This window comes from Podarcis erhardii, assembly GCF_964252035.2.
Source record: "Podarcis erhardii genome assembly, chromosome: 1".
NCBI classification, from domain to species: domain Eukaryota; kingdom Metazoa; phylum Chordata; class Lepidosauria; order Squamata; family Lacertidae; genus Podarcis; species Podarcis erhardii.
In genome coordinates, this window is record NC_138497.1 from 79,490,964 (window position 1) to 79,517,482 (window position 26,519).

A 26,519-nucleotide genomic window follows, 5' to 3' on the forward strand; every position below is an offset into this window, starting at 1 on the left:
CGTTCCGCCTCCGCCAAGCACTCACCTCCTAGCTGCCCCTGGGCACTGCAGTCCTCTTCGCCAGCCGCGGCCCCGCAGGTCCACAAAGCCTCCGCCGCCGCCGTCCAGAATCTCGGCCAGAGGCGAAAAAAAATAATCATCTATATATATAAAAATAATAATTCCAAGGGGAAAAATGGCGGATTAAAATCCAAGATGGCGGCGGCGAGGGCGAACGATATCTGGAAAAGCTACCTAGAGATCCATCCGCCGGGCCCCGAGAGAAAAAGTCCTCGAGTCCCCTCACGACGACCCTGCGGCGCAGCAACAACAAACCCAGGCACGGTCCTTCCTTCCGCGAGGAACACCGGGCGCCCCGAGCCAGACCCACTGAGGCAAATCCTCGCTGCGCGCTGAAGTCTTTTGTCTTCCTTCCAGACCCCCTGTTTTCCTCGCACAGCCAAAAGAAGCGCCTCCTGCTTGTGTGCTCCAAAAGCGGCGGAGGGACACGGCAGACTGGGCGAAGACCTCCTTGCGAGGGAGCGGAGGAATACGCCGCCAAAGAGATTCTTACCTTAGCGTTTTAACTCCACAGGCCGGAGCGAGGTACAGCAACCCATCCCCGTTCGCCTCTGCAGTTTCTACACCTCTCCCCGCCGCGGAAGGACACCATGAAGGCCGTTTGCACGCTTACTCGCAAGATTCGGTGCGGAGGGATACACATATAAACAAGGCCTGCTCAGTATAGTTTGAGAACCCGAAAGAAACCATTAAAAAAAAAAAAAATCAATCCGCCCCTTTCCCCGCAGCCCTTTAAATAAGCTGGAGCCTCAAGCGAAGACTGTCAGGACAGTTTGAGTTGAGTGTAGATTTGGTGGGTCGTCATACGGCAGGCTACCTAATAATCCTTGCGCGTTGTAACTAGCCAAGCCGAACGTGGCTCACCGGTCATGTTATGGCCCACCAGGAACTCGACATGCCTTTTATTTTTGCTGCCAGAAATGGAGTTGTCAAGTCCCTAGATAAGCTGAAGATACGACATGGTTGATGGGCTCCGTTTGATTTGGGGGCAAGGTGTCCCGCATTGTGTAGACCTGCGTTACTGTGTCCTGATCCAGACCCGCTCCCCCTCCTGACTTCCATCACCAGCTTGGGTGGGGTTTAAAAATCTCCATGACACCCCCCTAGCTCATCGGTGGCTTTTCTGCCTCATAGGGTCCCCCCTTCTTTTCCTTGTCCTCTCAAGTTCATCGAGCAAAAGGGAAGGTGACAGGGTGCTTGTCACCTGGGGAGTCGGGTCTATGCTGTCAGTATGCAAAGCAGCATTTTAAATAAACGCCTCGTGGAAAAAGAATTATTCACACCGCTTTGGGTATCAAGAGTAAAAATGACTCCCTGTAAGTAGGAAGGACCTCGACTGTGCCCTGCTAACACGCTGTTTGGTGCTACAGTGTTTATACACTTCACAAGAGAATATAGCAGCAAGGTGTCCTGCGAACAAATGCCCTTAAAATGAGAAAGGAATTCCTTTACTTGCTCTACCCAAGTCCTTCAGTGTGCCTTGAGGGCTACATTTAAAGGGCCTGGCCAGCGTTGATTTGATCGTGAACATTTGCAAGAGAAAAATGGAAGGTTTCTATCTTATCTCCCTTCCCCTTTCATTGCCATAGATGTGGAAGTCGTCTAGTCGCCGTTTGCAAGCAATTTTGATGCCTCCGAAAGAAAAAGGAAATTAGCTTTTTGCTTATGTTCATTTTAACGTCTGAAGCAGTGAAACTTAGATCGTAGCAGCTACTTCCGTTTTTGGGGTGGGGGGATGTATCTTGCAGTTCTGATCGCGGAAGTAGCAGCTGCAATATCCCCGTGTGTCCTCACGTCAAACGTTACACTGTTCATGCAAGTAGGCCTCGTGTGTGAGCAAGTTACTCGCACATCAGCTGGCTGAGCTAATATCTGTACCGGCAAGCACTTTGTTTTCTCCTTTCTAAACCCTGTCTAGAGCCCAGCAGCATTTCCTCAAGCATTCTCTCTCTACCCCCCTCCCACTTGCTGTTGTGTATTGAGAAAGAGGGAGGGCATTATGGTAGAGACATTGCTTTTAATTGCTTCAGATTAACATATGAATCAAATAAGATGAATAGTGTGGAATCTGAGGAAAATTGGAACATTCCCCCCATAAGTTCCCAAGGTCATATGTCAAGAGCACAATTTTACAAATCTTTCAGTATAACTTTCTTTCTAGATTTTACCTGTTTAATTAAAAAACAAAACAAAAAAATTGGCCTTATGACCACTTTCTCTTCTAATAAGCCACTAACCCTGGGGAAGCCAACTTAAAAACAAACAAACTGCCTTTACTCTGGTGGTACCTTTAAGGGCAGCTTGATATACAGAAATGTAACCAGTGAAGCTTTTTCCTACATAAGGAAAGAATAATCCTGGGAAAAGCTTCATCTGATACATTGTCTGTCACATTGACATTAAAGGCACAGAAGGAGAGCTGGGGTTGGGTGGGTATGGCAGGTCCACTCAAAACACTGCAGTACAGTATATATAACACAAAGTCAGGGGCGTGAGTGTTACAGCGTAAGTTACTCAGCTGCACATATAGCAGGCTGCCTAAACTAGTGTGCAGTAACACTAAGTGTGACAATAGGCAGTATGAACTCAAATGCATGTGTGTGTTTTAATGCTGTTTTAGTGCCCTGATGGATTATGCATTGCATTAACCCACTTCCTATGGATTACCCTGAATTGTCCCCAAACAAACAGAGCAGTGCAATGACCCTTGGTCATAATTTTGCAATGTGAAATGGAAACAAGAAGAGGATAACCAGTACAACCCAACTCAAACTTGCATTTTTCATGAAGAGACCTACTGCTGATGTATAATTGTTCTTGTAAAACAGAGGTTTCAGATTTTCTACCTTCAAAACACCATTTCCACATAATCTCAAGAGAACTGGACTACCATAAATTGTGGCACAAGCAACTGTTTCCATAGCATTGAGAATCTTTATAGTACAGCAGTTCACATACAATACTTGCTGTGGTTCTCTTGTCTGGCAAACAGAGGCCCTGATCTGCTGCACATTCTTCACACACCAATGTATTATTTAGGCTACCTCCCCACAAAGCCAAACAAGTATACTCCTCTATTGGGTGTCTTCCCATTTAGTCATGGAAAGCTGCTTTATGATGACATTGGATCTTTGTCGACATCTGGCTACAGGAAGCAATTCCCCTGTTGCTCCTATAGGATGTTCTGCAGAGAAATCCTATATGGATATTCCATCTCTGTGGAACTTTAAGCTCTGTTCTTTTGACTCACCATCCTTTGATGAGCCTACTGGGATATGGGTCTTTGATGGTAGGAGCTTCCTAGTCTGCAAGGCTGGCTTCTAGTTCAGAGGGAAGACACATCCTTCAAGGAGCTAGTGGTGGTTCTACCTCAGGGTTAAGCTCATTACACCCGCTTAGCTGGATCTGCACCCTCTCCAACTGGGTATGGTACAGTAATTAATTGCTTCATGTGCATACAAACACATTCTGCTGCTAGTTTCCGTGACTTTACAATCAGGAAATGAAAATAGTATTGAGTTAATCTCTGGTCCCAAGAATAGGAAAGACAACCACTTCTCATTTGTTTAAGTTTTTGTTTTAAAGGTTCATTGTCATTGACATTTGCACACAGAAAATAAGAACAAGTGACAAATACAAAAATGCTTGAAGACAGTTGTTGAAATGTATTGCATTTATTTAAAAACAGCATCAGAGTGTTACAGATGATCAATACTAGATGGCATTCTCTTAAAAATAAATGCCTGTAATTCATTTGAGGGCTCTACCGATGTCATAAGTTGCTAATATGCAGGCAACATAATTTGTTAACAGCTGGAACCATCCTATGGGGAAGTACTCCATTGTATTATATCAGGCACTGGAAAGTGATCTTAATAAAATATGGAAATATTTCAATATAACCTTTTGAATGTGTTGATCTTTCACATGTTCCTCAATACAGCCTTTTAAATATGTGGATTTTGCACTGAGGTAATATCTCTAGAGAACTGATGCCTTCTTTTCTCAAACCAAGCAACAGCAACCCAAATATATTCTCGCATCCGCCAATATATGTCCATTTCCCTTTTTTCAAATGGTGTTTAAGAGCTGTGACTACTTAAATAAATAAGTTGTAGTATTTTCTCCCCACTCTTTACCTGAAAAAGCTCCTATAGCAGCTTATGTAAGATCAATAACACAAGATAGTCCCTGCCCTCCAGCTGGCTTGAAATCTAAAAGGCAGGACACAAAAAGAAAAGGGGACCAGGAGGAAAGGAGAAAACAAGCACATTCAGGCAGCAGTTCTTAAAGTTACAAAGCTGTTATAATGTCCAGCTGGAACTGAAACAGTTCAGGGAGAAAAAGGCAAAGTGAGTTGGTCTTTCAGCAGAGATGTGGGAGCAGGTCTTGTTTCCCTAGTTTTCCCTCTGTTTATGCTGCAGACTTCCAAAATTGAATGTAGATAGATAGGTTGACTACAGCTGCTGTCACACACCACATATTTAATTGAAAGCTGCAACAGTCTGATGAGGAAGAAGAGAACAGCTAGTATTGAGGTGGGGAAAAGGTTCATTCCCCCAAACTAGCAGTAAGCAGGAAATCTACAATATCTGTACACATGCACCTATTTCACAACTTTCCCATGGAAGATTTCACCCCTCCCATATCCAAGAATCTCCTGAGGTCTCTGCTGACTCTACAGAGAGGAGGAGCAATGTACTGCTCTCTACTTAATTAGTCAAGTGAGTGAGTCAGTCTCTGTGTGAGAGAGAGAGTCAGTCAGTGTGTCGGAGAGAGAGTGCAAGAGATCGTGTTTATAGATAAGATTGCTGCTAAGAGCAGCTGCAGGCACTCAGAGTATAGCATTGATTTATGCTCAGAATATTTAGCTCTGTATATAGTTTGTATCATAGCTGTAGTTATAGAATAAAGGAGGATATTTTACAGAGCTGCTCTCCGAGTGGTTTATACTCTGCAAGACTCTGCAAAACGCTGCTGCGCAACGACTGTATTATTGAGACAGTGAATCCGGTGCTCTCAGCTCCAAGCTGTGAGTCCACAGCACTGTGACCTGTTCCTGTGGGAAAGGAGGTCTCTGGCAGTGCTACCCAGCTCGCCTAGCCCAGTCGGGGCTGTAGTGCATGAGTCCAGTCGGTACACTGGCTCAAGGGCGATGCTGACATCGGTTATGGGCCCAGTCGTCTGACCAGTCATTGTTTCAGTCATCCCAGTCGTCCCAGTCGCCAGAGGTTTCTGTTGCTGATTGCTGGACGGAGGAACGGAGGCTGCATGCTGGACTGCTTTGTGGTGCCTAGAAGCAGAGCTGTGTTGGAGCAGAGTGCTCAAGCTGCCGCTGTTGCTGTTGCTGCTGCTTGAGGTATGTTGCTGACTGCCAAATAAAGAAGATAGCATCCCTGTTTGCCTGTTAATTGCGCTCTGAGTGGGAGAGAGAGTGGCTGAAGAAGTCCAAGGCTTTATCTGTGTTTGCACGAGGGAAGTTTCTTGCTCTGAGTAATAGCAGACATGGCCTGTGCACATTCTGGCCAGATGGCTCTATCCTTTCCCCTCCTCACGCCTGAAAACTATGCAGTTTGGCAAGTTAAGATGAAAGCGCTTTTGCAGAGGGAAAAGCTATTTCACACCATAGAAGATGACCCTCCAGATAAAGATGATGATGATTGGGCTGAGTGGCATGCTGCAGATATGAAAGCCCGAGGGACAATTGTTTTGAGTGTTTCAGACCACTTGCTGGTGAACCTAGAGGGTCAAGAGACTGCACAAGCTGTTTGGCATAAGTTGAGAGATATGCATCTGAGACAAAATGCTGGTTCCAGTGTGATTTTCTTCAAGAAGCTGTGCAGGTTGGAGTTGCAGAAAGGTGGTGATTTGCCTAGCCATCTATCTCAGTTAAAGCGTCTCAGACAGGACCTTGTTCAGCGAGACCTGGCTATTTCAGAGGCTGTGTTTGCAATGCTGATGATAAATAGCCTAGATGATTCTTACGATGGAGTAGCTACCCAGATTTCCACAATGCCTGCTGACCGGCTAACAGAAGATTATGTGTCTAGCGTGCTCTTGAATGAGTGGGATCGCAGACAGGCTGTTAGAGAAAGCCGGGACTGTGCTGCTAAAAATGTGCTTGAAAATGTGCCTGAGTCTTCAGCAGGGGAAAGTGAAAGTGAAACTGCTGCTGTTAAAGCTTTGAAATTGAAGCGGTGCTTTTCGTGTGGAGCACAAGGCCATTTGAGTTTCCAGTGCTGCAAGAAATCTTCAAAGAAGAAGGGAAACTTCAGAGGCAGAGGGGGAGGAGGACGAAATCCCCAAGCACCTGCTACTTCAAAGGCTTTGATCTCTCGCTGTCCCAATCAACGTGGGCGGAGTTTCTTCGTGATCGACTCTAGCTTTACCAACCACGTAGCCAAAGATAAGGATCTCTTTGTTCAGCTTGAGAAGCAAGAGAAAGAAATTCATCAAGCAGATGGGACACTTCTCACGAGTGAGGCTAAGGGAACTGTGTTCTTCAAGAGCCTGAATGCAACAATTAAGAATGTCCTGTATGCGCCTGATATTCAGGACAATTTGTTGAGTGTTTCCCAGCTTGATCATCAAGGTTTTAAGGTGGTGTTTGCTAAATCTCGCTGTGAAATTCGTCGAGATGGCAAGCTCATTCTATATGCAAAATGTGTAAATGGTCTGTACCAATTGCCTTTTGTTTCAGGTACAGGTACTGCAGAAGCAACTGAGAAAGAGTGTTGCAATTTGTCTGTTGATAAGAATGAGAAGTTGCATGACCAATGTATTCATTATTACCACCGTGTTTATGCTCATTTGAATTTCCAGGCTGTGGCAAAAATGCCTGATATGGTTCAGGGTATGAAGCTGAAAGAATGTCCCTACCACATGAAATGTGTTTCTTGTGCTGAGAGTAAGGCAAGGCAAGCTCCCAAAGGTACAGAGTCTGGGAGAGAGGCCAAGAAACCATACGAAGTCATTCATGCAGACTTAGTGGGGCCTCTAGCGCTCTCTAGAGGCAATTCAAGGTTTTTCATGGTTTTGATAGACTCCTACTCAAAATATGCTTGGGTCTATATACTACAGAAAAAGTCTGAAGCCTTTACCAAGTTTCGTCAGTTTTGTAAATGGCTCAGGAATGTACATAATGAGAATGTACATTGTATTTTCACTGACAGGGGTGGAGAGTTTTGTTCAGAGGAGTTTGAGGCTTTTCTTTCTGAACAGGGCATTGAGCATAGGACTGCCACGCCCAGATCCCCCTGGCAGAATGGTTTATGTGAGACCCTGCAGCAAGGAATCAGAACATTGTTACATGATTCGGGGCTGCCCAATCCTTTTTGGGCCGAAGCTCTTTCGTTTTTCTGTCACGTGTATAACAGGAGGTACCAGTCCGCAGTAAATTGCACCCCATATGAGATGCTTCACGGAAGGAAGCCATGTGTGAAGCACTTTAGAATTTTTGGGTCGGAGGTTTGGGTGCACACCTCGCAGGGTGACAAACTGAGTAAGCGTGGAGAACATGGTGTTTTCCTAGGATATGAGAAAGGGTCTTATCGTGTCCTGATCACAGACACGAAAACCATAAGGCTGACCAGGAGCATTGACGACAATCCACAATGGGACAGAGTTGGCGTTTTTCAGTGCCATCCCATTTGTGATGATGGTGCAAGAGGGGCAAAGAAAGTTAAGAGGGAGGCAAGTTCTGATGTGATTGATAATCCTGATGCCAATGTAGTTCCGGATGGTGGCACAGATTATCAGAGCCCAAAAGCCTCAGGTGAGTCTGACACTGACTCAGACTTAGCAGCTTCATATACTTTAGCTCCCCATTCTCCCAAGGAGGAGGAAGCACCAGAACAAGAGGATCAAAGAGTTTTGCGCAGATCCGAGAGAACCACCAAGGGTGTACCACCGAAAAGGTTTTCTGAAGAGTTCGCTAAGGCTGCGGTCACATGCAACTCTGGTGGGGTTTTTAAACCTAGCATGAAGTGTGCTGAGAGTAGTAGCACAAAACGCTTCATTTATTTCCTTACCTGACATTTGAAGGATCAGGATTGAAGAAGCAAGCATGTGTTTAAAGTGGTTTGTTCAAATCTGCCTAATTAGCAATGTCAATTTGTATTTGAGGGAAGAAATGTGTGTGAAGATTTTCCAGAAGCTGCTTATTCATTTGTGTATTCACAGTGTGTATTTTGTGTAAACTGCAGGTTGAGATTTATGTTTTAACTCTTTCCTAATAGACACAGAGTGGTTGCAGTAACTGTATAATGGTATTGATAAAAGTGTCTTAGATAAAGGGGGAGAGAGATACCTGCAAATATGTTACCAAGGTTGTAAGCAGAGAACAACTTTTGGAGTGTGTGTGTAAATTGCAGTTATGTTAAAGATTCTTGAATGGTCGGATGAAATGGGGGAGGATGAGGAGATTTCACCCCTCCCATATCCAAGAATCTCCTGAGGTCTCTGCTGACTCTACAGAGAGGAGGAGCAATGTACTGCTCTCTACTTAATTAGTCAAGTGAGTGAGTCAGTCTCTGTGTGAGAGAGAGAGTCAGTCAGTGTGTCGGAGAGAGAGTGCAAGAGATCGTGTTTATAGATAAGATTGCTGCTAAGAGCAGCTGCAGGCACTCAGAGTATAGCATTGATTTATGCTCAGAATATTTAGCTCTGTATATAGTTTGTATCATAGCTGTAGTTATAGAATAAAGGAGGATATTTTACAGAGCTGCTCTCCGAGTGGTTTATACTCTGCAAGACTCTGCAAAACGCTGCTGCGCAACGACTGTATTATTGAGACAGTGAATCCGGTGCTCTCAGCTCCAAGCTGTGAGTCCACAGCACTGTGACCTGTTCCTGTGGGAAAGGAGGTCTCTGGCAGTGCTACCCAGCTCGCCTAGCCCAGTCGGGGCTGTAGTGCATGAGTCCAGTCGGTACACTGGCTCAAGGGCGATGCTGACAGTGGGAGCAGGTCTTGTTTCCCTAGTTTTCCCTCTGTTTATGCTGCAGACTTCCAAAATTGAATGTAGATAGATAGGTTGACTACAGCTGCTGTCACACACCACATATTTAATTGAAAGCTGCAACAGTCTGATGAGGAAGAAGAGAACAGCTAGTATTGAGGTGGGGAAAAGGTTCATTCCCCCAAACTAGCAGTAAGCAGGAAATCTACAATATCTGTACACATGCACCTATTTCACAACTTTCCCATGGAAAAAACTCAAAGGTCTTATTGGCTCAGTTGTGACTGGACAAGGGGAGGGACAATAGCAGTTCAGCATATGGATTATTATTATTTTTAACCCCCTGCAATTAACCTTCATAGACAGTCACCACCCACTGTATTTTTTCTGGATATGCATCTTACAGCTAAGCTTTACTATACAATGACTTGACAGGTCTCAACTGGTTTGTAAGTTTGGAGTCACTAGGGAAGTGGAACCAGTGGCCACTGAAGAGACTGCCTCTGTTCCTTTTGGAAATCATGCTGCAGAATCCTCTAATGCAATAATCAAAAATCTATCCACAAGTTAATTCTGTTGTCACTTGCATGGAATCCAAAGCATGAAAATATGTCTGCTTCAGGATGAACTGTTAGTCAAACTTTTGAATTGCCATTTCTCCCTCATCATTGAATCTCGACATAAATATCATCAAGCAGCTCTTACTGATGTGCTTGATATTTTACCGTAATTGGCTGCATTGTAATACTACGTTTTGGTCTTCAAAGTGCCTTGTGATATTTTATAAGAGAGTGTAGATTATCAATATTTTAAATAAATAAAAAATGTCAATTTTTTTTTAAAAAAGCTCTTTGCTGATTATGAAATTGTCTTCCAGGGATCATGGGGAAATAATTAGCATAGCAACCATGTGACAAAAATGAAGGCCTGATCATGTGGTAATATTACTCACAAGTATTTCATAGCTGGAGTTCTAGAAATTTCCCTTTATTTCTTTACACAGGTGAACACTACTCACTCTAGGCGGTTGGGTCATCAAATGCCAGCCTCTCTTACATCATACCATCATGACTGTCAACAAGCAGCTCTGAGAAAGCTCTTTTGATGAAGTAATTCTTTCCAGAGCCAGCCTTCTTTGACAGTGTGTACATTTGAAACACAAGATCTCTGAACCTCACAGTTCTCCCCAAGGCCTTTGTCAAATGTTGTGATAATATTAAAATATAGTGCAAAGTTTTATTCAAAGCAAGCTCATCCTCGTTTGGAGTTATATAAACCAGTTGACTATATTGTCTTTGGTGCTAGCTGTGGTTGTACCTTGCCTCTAAACCAATTCTTGCTGTTTTTACTCCTTGTTCCTTCTCTCACTAAGTGGTCAGTTTTGTCTTTTGGAGATTTTGTATAAAGAGAACTCACTTATGGCAGTGATGGAGACAGAGGAGCTAATTTGCTCTCTCTTCATCACATTGGTCATTCTGCCACGTCCTCCCTGTCTTGTTAGGACCACAGACCATGCTGTCACTTCCTATAAAGTGACATTTATTTCTTGTTCAGTTACCACATGACAGATGTGGAGGTACTTATCACTATTCCAATCACACTTTTCTTGTAAGTTAGTTCTGACTAAGGGCAGTGTGCTGAAAAAGAGAGGGCTCCTACACCTTTAATAGAAAATAGGTTATTTCAGCATCCCACCTTTTTCACCTGGCTATCGTATTTATTACCCTTCCTGAGCTGCATTTTGCAATACTGACAGTGGAATCATGCACATACCTTCTTGGAAGTAAGTCCCACTGAGTTCAACGGGACTTACTTCCAGGTAGGTGTGAACAGAATTGCAGCCGCAAAAGGTCCAAAACAGAATACGGTGGTACCTCGGGTTAAGAACTTAATTCGTTCTGGAGGTCCGTTCTTAACCTGAAACTGTTCTTAACCTGAAGCACCACTTTAGCTAATGGGGCCTCCCGCTGCCGCCACACCGCAGCTGCGCGATTTCTGTTCTCATCCTGAAGCAAAGTTCTTAACCCGAGGTACTGTTTCTGGGTTAGCAGAGCCTGTAACCTGAAGAGTCTGTAACCCGAGGTACCACTGTAGTTACTTACTATGAGAGAGTGATAAGGAACTCTCTATCTGGAATAGGCAGCCTGTAACAACAACTACCTTGGTTGTGGAACTGGGAAAGTTTGAAACCTTCTCTCATGATAGCCACCTACTGAAGTGACACAATTTATCTATTCAAATCACAGAATTCTACTTTGTAAGTCTCAAAACTTTAGAAACTAATGGGTATAAATTGGCATAAAGGAGCTAAAGAATTTCCTGAAAGATAGCATTTTGTTTTTGCTTCTGACCCATCACTCTTTGTTTAAAACTTGGAGGGAAAAAGATTCCATTTGTCTACAAGAGCATGCAGTTCTCCTCAGGTTGTTTTTCCTCATTTGGCAGACAAGGACTGCCTTGTTTCCGCTTCATCTACAAATAAATCAAGAAATCTGTCAGTGCATGGCATCTGCTTGAGAAATAAGAAGAGAAAAAGAAAATATGTTGATAGAAAATACCTAAAGCTTATAAGGGCAGCATTTGTTTGTTTTTACAATGAAACTGAAATTCCAAAATGTAAATTTCCCCCAAAGACTGCTGAAACTCAACATGAGATTATTACTTGCCAATGGGTAATTGTTAGTCCGTAACTCATCCTGGGGGACGCGGGTGGTGCTGTGGGTTAAACCACAGAGCCTAGGACTTGCCATTCAGAAGGTTGGCGGTTCGAATCCCCACGACGGGGTGAGCTCCCATTGCTCGGACCCTGCTCCTGCCAACCCAGCAGTTCGAAAGCATGTCAAAGTGCAACTCTGGTTCGCCAGACATGACCCGGAAGCTGTACACCGGCTCCCTCGGCCAATAAAGCAAGATGAGCGCCGCATCCCTAGTGTCGGCCACAACTGGACCTAATGGTCAGGGGTCCCTTTACCTTTAACTCATCCTGGAGGTTCAATTCTGATTCATTCCTATCAGTGCTATTGCACAATGTAATTGCTATCCCTGCTAACCTCTGCTGTAACATCCACCTTTCGTTCCAGCATCCTTTTCCCATCTCCTTAAGCTCTCCTCTAGCAGCCCCCAAATTCTTACATCCTCCTCCCTCTTGCTCATTCTCCACCACAACTGGTCCCCTCTCTTCAGTTCAGGACTCATCTCTTTAGATCATTCTTGGATCGTGCTATTCTCTACAGCTTGGTTGTTGCATTCTAGTTGAGTTCTTCTTTTGCACAATTGTTTTCTTAAGCATGTTGCACAAGCCCCACAACCCACCCTTTATTTTGTCCATTAATAAAATCCATTATCTACCATTGGAATTCTCCATTCATTTGCTGTACTCTTGAAAGGATAACTGAATCTTGTAAGGGTTTCCTCCCTGCCCCCTTTTTCTTCTAGTCATTTACTTCCTTGAAACCTACCTATTAACATCATGTGAATCAATAAGGCTAAATGATTTTAAAAGTTCTTTTAGCTCTTAGTTAGTCCCTGTTGTACAATTCCACCAGCTGCAACAATAATAGGGCCATTTATTTAAAACAATGAGATAGATCCAATTATAATTCCACTTTGTCTTTTCCCACATCTGGGCCAGTTTTGATATAACCCTTTGCATCTTCCCAGTGAAAGTGTGGTTTGTAACATTATCACTTTGCAGTGATTTGCCCAACTTAGTATTTAAAGAGCTCTGGGGTTGGTTTGTCCCTACTCACATCCTTCTCTGACTCAAGAGAGTACCTGTATAATATCAATGGTTTCTGAATCCCTTGATGACTCTTTTCTCAGTACCCAAGTTTCATGGAGTCATTCTAACACTCAGCAACTCAATTAAAAAAAAAAATGATAGAACTGGCAAATTCATATAGAAAAACCATCCCTGCAGAAGCAAATGATTCTTTAAAAAAAGGCAGGGGGAGAAAAATGACTAATTAAAGTACAGTGGTACCTCGGGTTACATACACTTCAGGTTACAAATGCCTTAGGTTACAGACTCCGCTAACCCAGAAATATTACTTTGGGTTAAGAACTTTGCTTCAGGATGAGAACAGAAATCCCGCAGCAGCAGTGGGAGGCCCCATTAGCTAAAGTGGTGCTTCAGGTTAAGAACAGTTTCAGGTTAAGAACAGACCTCCAGAACGAATTAAGTTCTTAACCCGAGGTACCACTGTACCAGTGGCCTGGAGAAGCCTCAAGAGTGCTTTGCCACTCCACATAGGACAAGCTGGTGTTGCAATTGCATTTTTTAAAGTGAACTACATGGTGTATGAAGAACTACCTCCTTTTATCTGTTCTGAATCCCTCAACAGTCAACTTCATTGGATGACCCCATGTTCTACTATTATGAGAAACAGAGAAAAACATTTTATATTCCCTTTCCCCACACTATGCAGAATTTTATACAATCCTGTTGTGTCCATTACTTCTCCCCACAGTTAGCTTTTTTTCTAAATTGGAAGTCCCAACATTGTAGCCTTCCCTCATGGGGGTGGGGCTTCTGACCTTTGATAATTTTCAAATTTTTAGGATGTGTTTTCCAGACTTCAAAGAACAGCATTATATTTGACTACAAGGAATCAATATTTGAATCTTACCTTAGAAACCCTCTTTGCATTCCTGCTACCATGTCATAGCCACTTTCCCAAAGCTGCAATAAATATGAGATCCTGCCACCATATGGGTGAGATAAAGTCTTCCTCCCCACCTCCAGGAGGAAGGGCAGGAATCAGGTGGAAAAGAAATATGCCATCAGCCCTGCTCACACTGCTCCAATCTTTAGACACATAACACACAGGTGTGAGGATGCACCACTGGAATGCGCCTTCCAAGTCGTGTCACAAGGCGGGGCCATTGGCGACTTAGCTAAAGAGGCTGTAGGCAGTAGCTGGTTATGTACAGCTGCCCTGTAATGTCACTTAATTTGTTCTGGAGAATTGTTTGATTACAGCAGTTTAGCTGTACTTTGGCTCTTATTATTATGACTAATTTATGATTTATTGAAGCCAGCCTCCATGTTATCACTCTGAATTATACTGCAATCGTTCTCTTACTATCTACACCGTAAATCAGTGCACACAGTGTCTTAATGTGTTGGTTATTATGGACTGAAGAACACCTTAAAATGATGTCCTGGCCCACTTGGAAGACATTTTACAGACCCTAAAAAAGACAATGCTCATCTGTTTGAACCCCCTGACTGCAGCTGGCTTCTTCTTTTCTGCTGCAGTCTCTTGTCTGAAAATGGCAGAGCAGCACACAGCAGCTGCCGTTGTTGCCTCACAGCTTCCTGGAGCCTGATCTGTCAAACAGGAGCCACTGTAGGTTTCTCCCCAATCATCTCTCCCCTCTGTGCCAAATGTCTGGAGAACAGGGATGGAGGGGAAACAAGCAGCTTTCAAATCCCAAGGCAAAGTCTTCCTTCTTTCTTTCTGTCCTTTCTTGAATTTACTTTGGCACTAAAAGCAAGGCTTGCTTATGTCAACTGGCCAGAAGAGAAAAGATTTTGGTTCAGGTTACAAAGATCTTCTTGAGTGGGTGCAATTGCTTCTGCACAGATACAGGGCTTTTCTGACAATGGAAGCTCAGCCTTGCATGCTATGCAATTCTTAATTTACAGTGCAGCTTGCTGCTGATGCAAGCCAACAACTGAAAGGTGAGGCTGAGAAAATCTGCCCAATGCTACATGCCCCTTGGAATCCCAGGAATTTATTGGATCCTCAAATATTTGCACCTACCAGTGGCTTGGCAGGGAAAGGGCAACTCTCCAACCCCATGCCTGTCTCTTAGGTTACACAGAACAGAGGTTGAACCAAGACATTCTGCTGCCTGAGGTGAAAATGGCACCTTCCCATTCCACATATAAGAGCTGAATGGGATGGAAGCTGAATCTTACTTAAACTGGCAATGGGTCAAGGTCCTCTACTCTATCTGGAGGAAGCTTGCTATCTTAGAGAGTGCAGATAAAACCCCTTGTCTTGGATCCTAAAGTAAGAGATTGGAAAGCATTTTCTCTTTCCCCTTCTGTCTCTTGCATATACTTGCTAGCCCTGAAAAGCCCCTCTGTAAACAGCCCCTCCTGAACCGTATGGGATGGGTAGGTAAGAGGGAAATACAGTTGACCTGAATTTGAATGATTCCGTTTTGGTCAACAGCCTTCTGTAACCCATCACACATTGTTCAGAAGGGACCGCTGAGTCTCTGGAAATATTTTTCAGTGGGTGCTGATAGTGTGGGGTGGGGAAGAGGGGATGGGAAACGTTCCTTTCTTGAATATCCTTCAATTCACTTGTCTTATGAGTCATAATGGCTACAATCTACCAGAACCTTTTGAAAACATTGAAAATCCTGAAACACAAGTTCTCACCACTGTTCATTGATCCTGTACATGCCAACTTGACTGATCTACCAGGAAACTGCATGACTAACCTTCAAGAAGAGGATCACTATTTGATAAGCCCCATTAATCCATTCTGGGTTCAGAGTTAAATATACTTGGCTTGGAACAAAAAATGGATCAACATGATTTACTGAATGCACATTCCCTGTCCCCTAGGATAGCAACATCGACGGCAGATTTGTTGAGTTTAAGTCAAAAATTCTTTAAACTTGCTTAATGGATTTAGGCTGCATGCCTTTCTTCCTACCTGAAACTGAGAAATTGCAGAGCATCTGGGCTGGATGTTTTATGATACCAAATTTCCTTTTACTTCTGCCAGGGCATCCTCTAGGGTTTTTCCCCTTCTGTTTTCAAGGACTCTGTAGTTGTGACTGTGCCCTTTGTTCATTGCTGCAAAAATGGCAGGTGCAAGTGAAGGGGTTGCACAGCCTGGGCACACTTCTTAATAATGTGCATGCCTGATGTTGTTAGTGACAGACGGCAGGAGATTAACTTGTTGTGGTCTTCCTAGTTTTGTTCCCTTGACATAGCAGAAAGGGGGGGGGGAGAAAGAGAATTTTCTTTCCCTCTCTTTTACTAATTATAACCACCCACAAACAGCTGTAGAAGGGATCAGGAAAATGGCCCAATAATTCTGAGAGCTAATGTTACAGGGCTCTGGAAAAGAAACAGCAAAGAGGGATTTCAGTTTTTCCTCCTTGCTCTGTGAGTGAACATTTAGTCTTGACTACAGTGGTACCTCTGCTTAAGTACTTAATTCATTCTGGAGGTCCGTACTTAACCTGAAACTGTTCTTAAACTGAAGCACCACTTTAGCTAATGGGGCCTCCTGCTGCTGTCGCGCCGCCGGAGCATGATTTCTGTTCTCATCCTGAAGCAAAGTTCTTAACCTGATGCACTATTTCTGGGTTAGCGGAGTCTGTAACCTGAAGCGTATGTAACCTGAAGCATATGTAACCCGAGGTACCACTGTATATGCTCTCATATTTTACTAAGCTCTTTTGTATGGGATGAATTAACCCAGACTAAATTTTTCATAGGACACTTCCTAGAGCCACTGGTGATATTTCTGGCAATTCTAGGCACACGGAGGAAAAATCCTGAAGTCTGTGCATCCAAACACACAGGAGAGACGTGTTATCCATCAATACCCATTCTAGATTCCATGGCAAGTACTTGGCTGTCAGTATGAATTCGGGGGGAAATAGCGTCATTCTGTGCTTTAGGATCCAAGACAATGAGTTTTAACTGCACTCTCTAAGATAGCCAGCTTCATCTAGGTAGAGTAGAGGACCTTAACCCATTGCCAGTGTATAAGTACGATTCAGCTTCCAGGCCATTCAGCTCTTATATGTGGAATGGGAAGGTGCCATCACCTCGTTTGTTTCCTATAGGATTAAATGTGTTTCTGAAGTTGAGGATGGAGAAAATGCATAAAACCCTACCTAGAACATCATCATGAGCCAGCTTGTTGATGACAGTCCAAGTCTGTGGTGAATAACTAGCTCAACATCAACCAATCAACACCAGATCCTGGTCTAAAATATTCCACTTCTGATCCAAATGGGAATCCTTATTTCCTCTTCAAGGTATCTTTTCATATTATGGACAGTAAGATTTAATGGGAAACCAGTCCTTAGCATCAGTCTTGCACCCAAATAAGCAGGCATAAATTAAACCCCATTTATGTAGGTGCAACTGGGGACAGGAATGCTTCGCTTTGTGACGACAAAAATCATGAGCTGGCAAAGACTGTTATACTCATTACAGTGCAGAAAAAAAATCCCTGTATTCATTTCTTCAGGAGCGCAGAGCTGCTCCATCCATGGATGAGACAGAGTGCACACATAAGAGGTCTATAGTGTCCACATAAGGCTCTGAACTAGAGTGGTGTCTGCGGCTTTTTTTGGTGGGGGGGGAATAATAAAGGCATTTTTTCCATGCTGTAAACTTTTGGAAATAATAATTTTTCTCAGGAATGGTTTATAGACCTAACATGAATTGTGTTGGGCTTATAACTGGGTTGTGTTGCTGCATTATTTAAAGTCTAACGTATTTCAGCCACTGCTGTTGATGGGGCTTCAGCTACTGCTGAATGCAAAGGCATGACGCATTTGGGAACGAATTTCTCTCGGAAATGCAGTTACTAACTGTAACTATTCGAGCTTTCAAAAAACATGTGGGGAAATAAAGGGTGAAGGGGACCCAAGGCCAGCGTTGACCAACGTACACTGAGACCTAAGGCCTTTTGCACATTCCTCATTGTGGGAAGGAATCCGAACACATCCAGCCAAATGCAGAAAGAATCTCCCTTCAGACCTTCTTGCTCGCTGTGGGAAGGTTGGGGGTGGAACCAGTAGGGGTGGGGACATGCTGGCATGTGTGGCATCATTGTGCCCTCATCACACTTCCTTCTCCAAGGTGCCTTCTGAATGCTTGTACAGTGGTACCTCGGGGTAAATACGCTTCAGGTTACAGACTCTGCTAACCCAGAAATATTACCTCGGGTTAAGAACTTTGCTTCAGGATGAGAACAGAAATCGTGCAGCAGCGGCACAGCAGGAGACCCCATTAGCTAAAGTGTTGCTTCAGGTTAAGAACAGTTTCAGGTTAAGAACGGACCTCCGGAACGAATTAAGTTCTTAACCTGAGGTACCACTGTATAAGGCTTTATATTCTGTCCACACAGATATCAAGAAATGGGGTACAGAGAAGTTGTCCCTGATTTGAAATGGGAAGGAGAATGGTACAAATATGGCAGATTCTTTGTTCCAGATGTTCCTAATTTAGCTCCTAACCTAATAATAATAATAATAATAATAATAATAATAATAATACCTTTATTGTCAATGTACAAACTGTGTACAATGAAATTAACCTAGCACTTGGAAACCTTCCTCGTGATGGAAACCTTACCACTGCTTCATCTCACCTATGGGTGAAGGACTGTTGCATTCTCTTCTAGGCGAATGGTGGGCAGGATCAGAGGCAAAAAAAGAGCACAGCCATAGATCTAAACCTCATGGTTGCAGGCACCTCCAGTCAGGGGCAGAGGAAGAGGGTTGTGGTGGGGGCAGGTCGCCCAGGGTGTCACCACTGACGGGGGTGACAAAATGCTGGGCAGCACTCACCGCGGGGCCTGCAGCACGCCTGAGCCACGGTTTCTCCTGGACCAAACAGTCCACCCACCACCTGCCCCTCAGCTGTAGGGCCACTGAGTGGAAGGAGGCAGGCAGACTCCTCGGAGGCCCCTCGGAGCGTCCCACCCTGGTTTGCCCTGCCCTGTGGGTGGTTGCCCCTGCCCTGTGGGTGGCTGGCGCCGCCCCAGACATCTAATTGGCTTGCTCCGCTGCTGCCTCGAGTGGGGACATGTTACAGACCCACATTGTTCTAGTAGATAAATTGTAAAATTTCCAGCTGCTTATGGCCAACTCTAGTTTCTTATAATTTAGATGTGTGTTGTTTTTTTAAAGACTCTGAGTAGCTCCCATTCATTTATTTCAGTGAAATTTATGGAAATTTCCCAATGGATTTTGCCCTTTGAAAACAATTGGTGTGAATCATTTGATACTCCCAGAGCATTCATGAAATGAATTGAGGTGTGAACCATCTGGAAGTTTTAAGGCACTTTGAAAACTATTAGCAGCATTTATTCCTCTGCTACTGATGAGATTCTGCAGCTTTAGGTTTTCTGGCTAGCATGAATAAGAAAATGAGCATAACAAAAGAGATTTGGTTACAGATAGTTGGTCTGCCATAGTCAAAACAAAATAAAAAAATTCCTTCCAGTAGCACCTTAAAGACCAACTAAGTTAGTTCTAGGTATGAGCTTTCGTGTGCATGCACACTTCTTCAGATACACACAAATACTTTTGGTCAACAAAAGTATACTGTATTCCACAAGATATTTGTCAGTCTTTAAGATGTCACAAGAATCTTGGTCATACTGAACGGTTTTATAGAAAAGAATATAATGGGACTACTGGACTTGCAAAACTGCAACACAATTCTCTTAAAATCCATTAGCCAGAGTTAAGAGTCACAAGCACCAAAGAATAATTTCAAAATAAAAATAGGATAATTTTTGAAATTCAAATGTATGAATTTAATTTTTTTTTTAAAAATCTGTAAAACGTTCAGGGGCACCAGCTCCTGGGGACCGAGTCCTTTTGCACTTCCACTGTGCAATCCTATGCAACTTTACTCAGAGGTAAAGTACTCTGAGGTAAAACACTCTGAGGTGTATTAATCCCAGGAAAATGTGCACAGATTGCAGCTTTGACCTTTCCTAAATTCAATGAGAGTGCATGCTTAATTCTCCAGCACATATTAGTGGGACTCAAAAGTGCCTAGCTTTATATATTTCTCTTGCGTATCTCCCACTTTTTCTTTTTACAAAGTACAGTAACACAAAATGGTTTACAGAAAAATCAAAACAAGAATGAAAAGATAAAATTCAGTATAAAACAAACAATTCACAGCAAAATGCACAGGAATTTAAAACAGCAGCAGAAAACATAAAATCTGAATGCTAAAAATGTTTACGTAGTTAAATAAAATGGTCTTTTCTTAAAAAAAAGTTTGCAGTGAAGGGGCTAGGTAGATTTCTTTTGGGAAGGTGATTCAAATCCTGTGTAACACAAAAGGTCCTCACCTGGTTCCCACCTATTTTATTTCTCAGATGGTTTTGTTGGTCATCCCTACTGCTTCTTCCCTATGGTTCCCCCAGTTCTAGGTGCCTTCAAATTATAATGTGATGTGTGAAGAGCTATTTCTGTTTGCCTGTCCTGGATTTCCAACTACTCAGGTTCAGTGGATGGTCTCAGGTTTTATGACAGTGGGAGAAAAACTTTCCCCTACATCAAGTGTGGGGAACTTTTGCCCCTCCAGATGTTGCTGACCTACAACTTGCATGATCTCTAGCCACCGGCTAAGCTTGCTCGGGATTATGGGAGTTGCAATTCAGCAACATCTGGAGGACCACAGGTTCCCCACCCCTGCACTACACAAGGCACCATTTTGTATACCTCTCCTGTTGCCCACCCCCAATTAAAAAATGGCATTTGCTGTCTGCACACTGAAGTTGGACAGTCTATAGCTATGTTATCATTTCCCCCCTAGATAAGGCCTTACTTTGGATCCTAAACTGATGAGTGATAAACTATAATAAAGTATATGATTCATAGAGAAAGAATTGTGATACACTGTAGGAGGATAATACATAATTGACCAGGAATCAAGACACTTTCCCTACTAGTTCACGCCTCCCTAATACCTAAAATTTTATTAATCCATCTCTGCTTTTTAGCAGAGATCAGTCAAATGTAAAACACTGTCCATAAATAATTCACTTATTTGTAAATTAACTATGAAAGATTAATATACTGGGATATGTAACCGTTAGCCATTCTTGTTTTCTTTCCACCCATTTCTTCTTTGGCTGATGAGCTTCATTTTAACATCTTGAATGCTTATGATGATGTGTTCTTCACCACAACAAGCAGCAACAGCTTATTATTGTATTTGCGTTCACCTTATGGAATGCAAGGAATAAAAGGACCACATGTATGAGATTTTTGCTGTAGCTCTCTTGGGCATTTGGAATTTTCTTTCTCTTTTTTTCCTGGAGAGAACACCAAACAATTAAGGCAGCCAGAAGTGTCTGCTTGACGTAGGAGTAGCTTAGTATTCATCCATACCTAGTGCATCCAATGAAGTAGATTAAAATGTATGAAAAGATAAACAAGAATTAGAGTTCTAATGTTCCCCCTGGATTTTGGATGATTGGGTAAGAAGACCTTCTCAAGTCTCCAGACCTTGCTCACCAAGGTATTTGAGGGTAGATTCTAAAGTACGGATTTGTCTTATTATTTTTCCTTAGATATAGATGAAAAAACTAAATGGGTTAAATGAAAACAAGTTATTCCTAGACAGTAGGCCAAAATACACATGTTGTGGGAAGAGTTAAAGCAAGTGTTGCCAACATGTAATCCACAGGTTCACATGCCCACAATGGCCTTCCTGGGCACCCACAAGGTCCCCTTCTCTGCTGGAATTTGGCTTGAAAGAAGCATTGTATTGTTGCTACTAAAATTGATTGCAGCGTGTGCTTGGCTGCAGTGTGTGTGAGATGCCTGGTTTGCAAATGTGCCGTTAACCTAAAAAGGTTGGCGACCTCTTGTTTGAACAATAAAGTCCCCATACTGAAATCATCCATGTAGCATTGGTCACACTCTCTTCCTGTTAATATATAGGCAATGGAAACATCCCACAATAGCAAACAATGCCGAATCAGTCTTTCTCGCCACTTTGGCAAAACATGGTGGTAGCTAAAGCACTTTCCTGGCCACTTTGCCTAGAAGTCCTTGTTCTGAAGATCCCGCTGGCCCTTTCCCCAAGTCAGGCAAGACAGTGGAGGGAGAAGTGACGAGCCTCCATCACTGGATGGGCAGATGGCTGGTCAAGCTAAATTTGAGGCAGAGGGGCACAAATTTGGCACAGTCACCCACTGCCTCAGAAAACTGTGTCATTCCACTTAATGGTTGGACCAGCCCTGCTTGAGTTTCAGACTTTTAATAATGCAAATTTCTAAATACAATCACTACCTCTTCCAGATTGCATCTCTTCTTCCTGTTGTAAAAAAATGCAACCACCGAACTTGAATATTTGTTCTAATGAATGAATAATGCACTCTGGGCCAGATAACATTTAATTAACCTCAGTGTATATACTCTAAACATAAAACTAAAGCCTTCTTCCCAGATCCCTTTTGCCTCTCCTTTGGAATTTAAATTTGCAGAGATGCTCTTCAACTATTATATGAAATGTTGCTTAGCGTTTGCCTCTGATTTTATTAAGAAGCACTCCATTACCATCAACTGAGTACAGTAATAGACTGTTAACAAAATGTTTCTACCATAATTCTTTTGTCCCTCCTTGTGTTCTGGAACTCGGAAGTCATATAATCTAATAGCAGCATAAGGGATTCTATGAACTCCCATTTAAAAGTGTTGGAAATGTAAAGGCAGGGACCATTCAGTGTGTGATTTAAGGGATCAATTCTGCTATCAGACTCTGATTGGCTGGAGTTTCCAGTCATTTGGGAGCTAGCTTTAAGGAAGGAAGGTGGGATTTGACAGTTGCCTGAGTCTAAGGGAAAAGTACGGTAGTTCTGAATGAGTTTTTCTCTGTTCCTCATATCAGTTCGGTTCATTTTATTATGCATTTTTAGCACAGTAGGTTTAACTTTCCAATATAATAGAGCTATTTACAATAAAATTTAGGTAGTGTGAGGCAGCTATCTCAGGCAGCTGGCTTGGGGTTGTCATGAAAGGGCAGCAAATTGTTACCTGTTTCATTATTACTGCAGCTTTACTGCTAGGGAGGGGGAAGGTGTTTGTGGGAATTTCTGCTTCAGATGCCAAAATAACTTGCCTGCCCTTGGCTGCAATGCACCTTGACTTGGGGGAGCGGATGTCATTTGCTTTTCTGCCTCAGGCCCTGTCTGAGGGGAAAATAAGAATTCTAATTTGGAGGAAAACACTTAACCCCACCCCCCTCTGCCATTTTCTCCCATAATTTGCATCTCTATCTGTACCACTGCTGTGGTGGAAGAGTGAGAGAAAGAGAGAGAATAAGCAGACTTTTGGATATGGTATCCACTCATATGATGAACAGAAAAGCTCCATAATTCTTTTACTTTGCTTTCTAATTCCCATTTATTTTGCAACAAGACATGATGCAAGCCTCTTCTCTTATTTAAAGGTTATGAAACAAGCAGCAGAACCCCATGTCTCAAACCTCCCATATTCAAGCTGCAATGATTCAGCAATAGGGCTCCTGATAAAACAAAGAACAGCGATTCCTCCATTGTGCATTTTTGGATCCCATCCTACTCCTGGGACTGCAATTGCTTCAAACCACTTTTAATATTGATTTTAAATGGTTGTAAGCCGCCCTAGGACCTAAAGGTGAAGGGCAGGTAATAGATTGAAATAACAGTAATAATAATAATAATAATAATAATAATAATAATAATAGCAGCTCCCCCCAAGGATCTTGGGAACTGTAGTTTATCCCTCACAAAACTATAACTCCCAGCAGCACCTGTAACAAACTAAGCTCTCAGGATTCTTTAGTGTGAGGGGAGTAATGTGCTTTCAATGCATCTGGGACAATCTTGCCGTTTCCCTACATCTTCCTCAGGAGTTCCCACACAAGGTAGCTTTCTCCAGGAGGACAAAGCTTGCAAATCTGAGCCAGCAAGTACAAAATAAAGCGTCACAGAACTGTGAGTTCTATGGAGAGTACAAATTCCTTAGCTCATTCTGGCCCCTCAGGGTGGGAATGGTAAATAGGTGGAGAATGGAGGTTAGTCCAGCTTTACTGCTTGCACTACTATAAATTGGAAACTGCTACCACCTGTTAGAAAATTATTTATTTGCTGTTGAGCAAGAAGCCTCTGAAATCATCGGTCTAATGTAATTAGTTTAGATTACAGATCTGTGCCTTGAGTACGGACTCTTGACTATCTCAGCTTTCCAGTCCCCACCCACTTGATTCCCAAATGACTATGCAGCTCTTTCTTTGTTGCTTACGCAAGCAACAGCAGCAGAACATCGAAGCATGATGGCTTTGTTTGCATTAGGACTGGGTTGGCTTAACAAGGATGTGAAATTTGCCCTCTGTAATCAGAACTGTGCCACGGGTATGTTGTACATCCTTAGCACTAAAGTCCATTTAGTCATGGGGTCTGTACCACGGATGGGCGAGATGGTTGGTGTGATCACAGGGTTGGGATTTTTCACAGTGATAGAATCTGTGACAATACCAGGTTGCCCAATACTTGTCTTTGAGAAGGTACAACACATTCCTCCTGCTGCTTCTTGTTGGACATGATATAGATGATATAGATATAGATATAGATATAGATATAGATATAGATATAGATATAGATATAGATATAGATATATGCAGTGTGCAGAAGTATATAGTCTGGTGGTTGAAAGAATAAAAAGCCTACTCCTGGCAAAACATCCATCATGGTGTCATGAGTTTAAAGAAAAGGGTCCCAACACTAGGTCACACAAAGAAAACTGACTGGAGAAGGAATAAAAGGAAATAAAAGCCTGAGAACACAACATGCAAGACAACAGTTCTGACCATTCAGACATGTCTTGACTTGCTCATTTTTCTAAGATCGGAGCAGGGGAGAATTTGTGTTGTTTCCCTTCCTTCTAATAGTTTCTGGGAAACACTTTTATTTTTCTTTAATTGTCTTTTCATGTGCCACATAGCAGCCATCCCCGTTGGCACACAATCCATCTTGCAGTGGTGCCTTGCTTATGTCACACAGTGCTCCTAAATCGATAGCCTGCCTCTTTAAAATTCCTACAGTACAGCTGAGAACCAGAAAGAATCCCCAGTGGGAATACTAGGAAATTGGAGATTATTTCACAAGCAGAGGTTCCCAAGGTCTGGCCCCAGGAGAACATTCTGGTTTAACAAGGAGTTAATCGTACCATTTTTATGTATGTGAAAACTGCGACTTAATGAGGAGTGCTTTCCTTAAGGGGAGGGGGGAATTCAGATTTCTTTTGATTGAATCATAAACAGCTCCCTCAGTACTTAAGGCAATCAAGTTCAAGCTCAAATGAGTCCTCCATTTTATCACTGGGATTTTAAAGCGTTGTTCATAACTTCCTTCTAGGCAATGCCTTATCTCAGCAGCTCTTGCAAAGGAAAGAGCTCCAACCTTAACTGCATTGCATACAGTTATGAGGTTGAGGGCGGAGTGGGGGAGAGGGAAGACTTTCCCATACTCTCCTTCAAGTCCTATCTTGACAAAACAACATGTTTTCCTAGCCAGGGGCGCTGCTGTGTTCCCACTTCCAGCCACATAGCTCCAGCTGTTCTCTAACAAATACAGCCGCAACACACTTCTTTCCTTCTGCAGCACCCTAATAAACCAAGAGTAAATTACCGAGTGACCTACTTACTGGGGTTGTTTAAATAATCCTCAACGTGGCACTGTAATTTGATGTTTTCCACTGAAGGACAGAGGGATTTCACATGAAAACATAAGCTTGCCACAAAAAGGCTGGGAATTAAAGCTAATAATAGTAATAATAATAATGGTGGGAATGGGCATAAAATAGCTGCTTGGTTGTTTTGATAAAAAAATAAAAGTTATAGTGTTTTGTTTTTGTTTTAAAGGCAGCGATCGGTTGGCGTATCATGTGGTGTGATTCCATTATCGAGTCCAATATAGAAAATTGATTTGCAAGATTAATATCAAATCATTACTTTTGCATCGTCTCTTTGTGACACCATCATTTTTATGGGAAGCCTTTTATTTTCTTGCATTTGCTTCTACTCATCTCAAATTGCAATGTGATACACACACCGTACATTTAAAGCACATTACTTTCCCCTGCCCCATCAGAGAATATACTGAGAGGTTAGTTTTTACAGGTGCTGGAAGTTATAGTTTTGTGAGGGATACACTACGGTTTGCTGAGTTTTCAGGAGTAACACAAAAGCTGTGGAGACTAGACTTCCGGTCGGCGCCAGCGTTTGATGGCGGTCCTAGCCTCGAGCTCCGAGGCAGGACTGCTCCGTAAGTTCGGGTCTTACCCGCTACGGCAAGCGGGGGACCCCTAAAATCACAGGCGCTGAAGCCTGTGAGCAAGGAGATTCGGTGGGCACCTTTGCGCCCCCCCGGCATCGTGAAAGAGCCTTTTTAAAGGCTCCGGAGCGGCATCGGGGTGAGCGCGGTGCTGAGGATCGCTACCCAGCTTACGGAGTGAAGCCGCGTCGCCATTAACGGAGAGCGCCGATTTCTTTCTGAAACTAACGATTGGCAACAACAATACCCGTGAGTAAGAACGCAAAATTAAAACGGGACTTAAAAATCCAGAAGATTTGGCTGAAAACGGGAAGGTAAAAATTAAGGAAGTCAGCCTCCCGGATCTGCATGATTAACGGAGCAATGAAAAGACCGAGCTGTGTTTAAATGGACTTTCTTTTTAACTTTTACTAGACCAGACATCGAAAGGATCTCCCCCCTGTAG

General features: G+C 43.0%; 1 protein-coding gene across 2 annotated transcripts in view; it reads right to left on the bottom strand.

Annotated features, from left to right (window-relative positions):
* KMT5B (lysine methyltransferase 5B) overlaps positions 1 to 3,917 on the bottom strand; it is a 35,011-nt gene extending 31,094 nt beyond the window's left edge. Inside the window, exon 1 of one of the 2 annotated variants that reach the window (XM_081854157.1) lies at positions 554 to 3,917. The gene's annotated coding sequence lies outside the window, so the exon portion shown is untranslated. Of the gene's footprint in view, positions 1 to 25 lie in introns of both variants that reach the window. The other variant, XM_081854156.1, reaches the window with a different exon arrangement.
* Between the last annotated feature and the right edge of the window lie 22,602 nt (positions 3,918 to 26,519).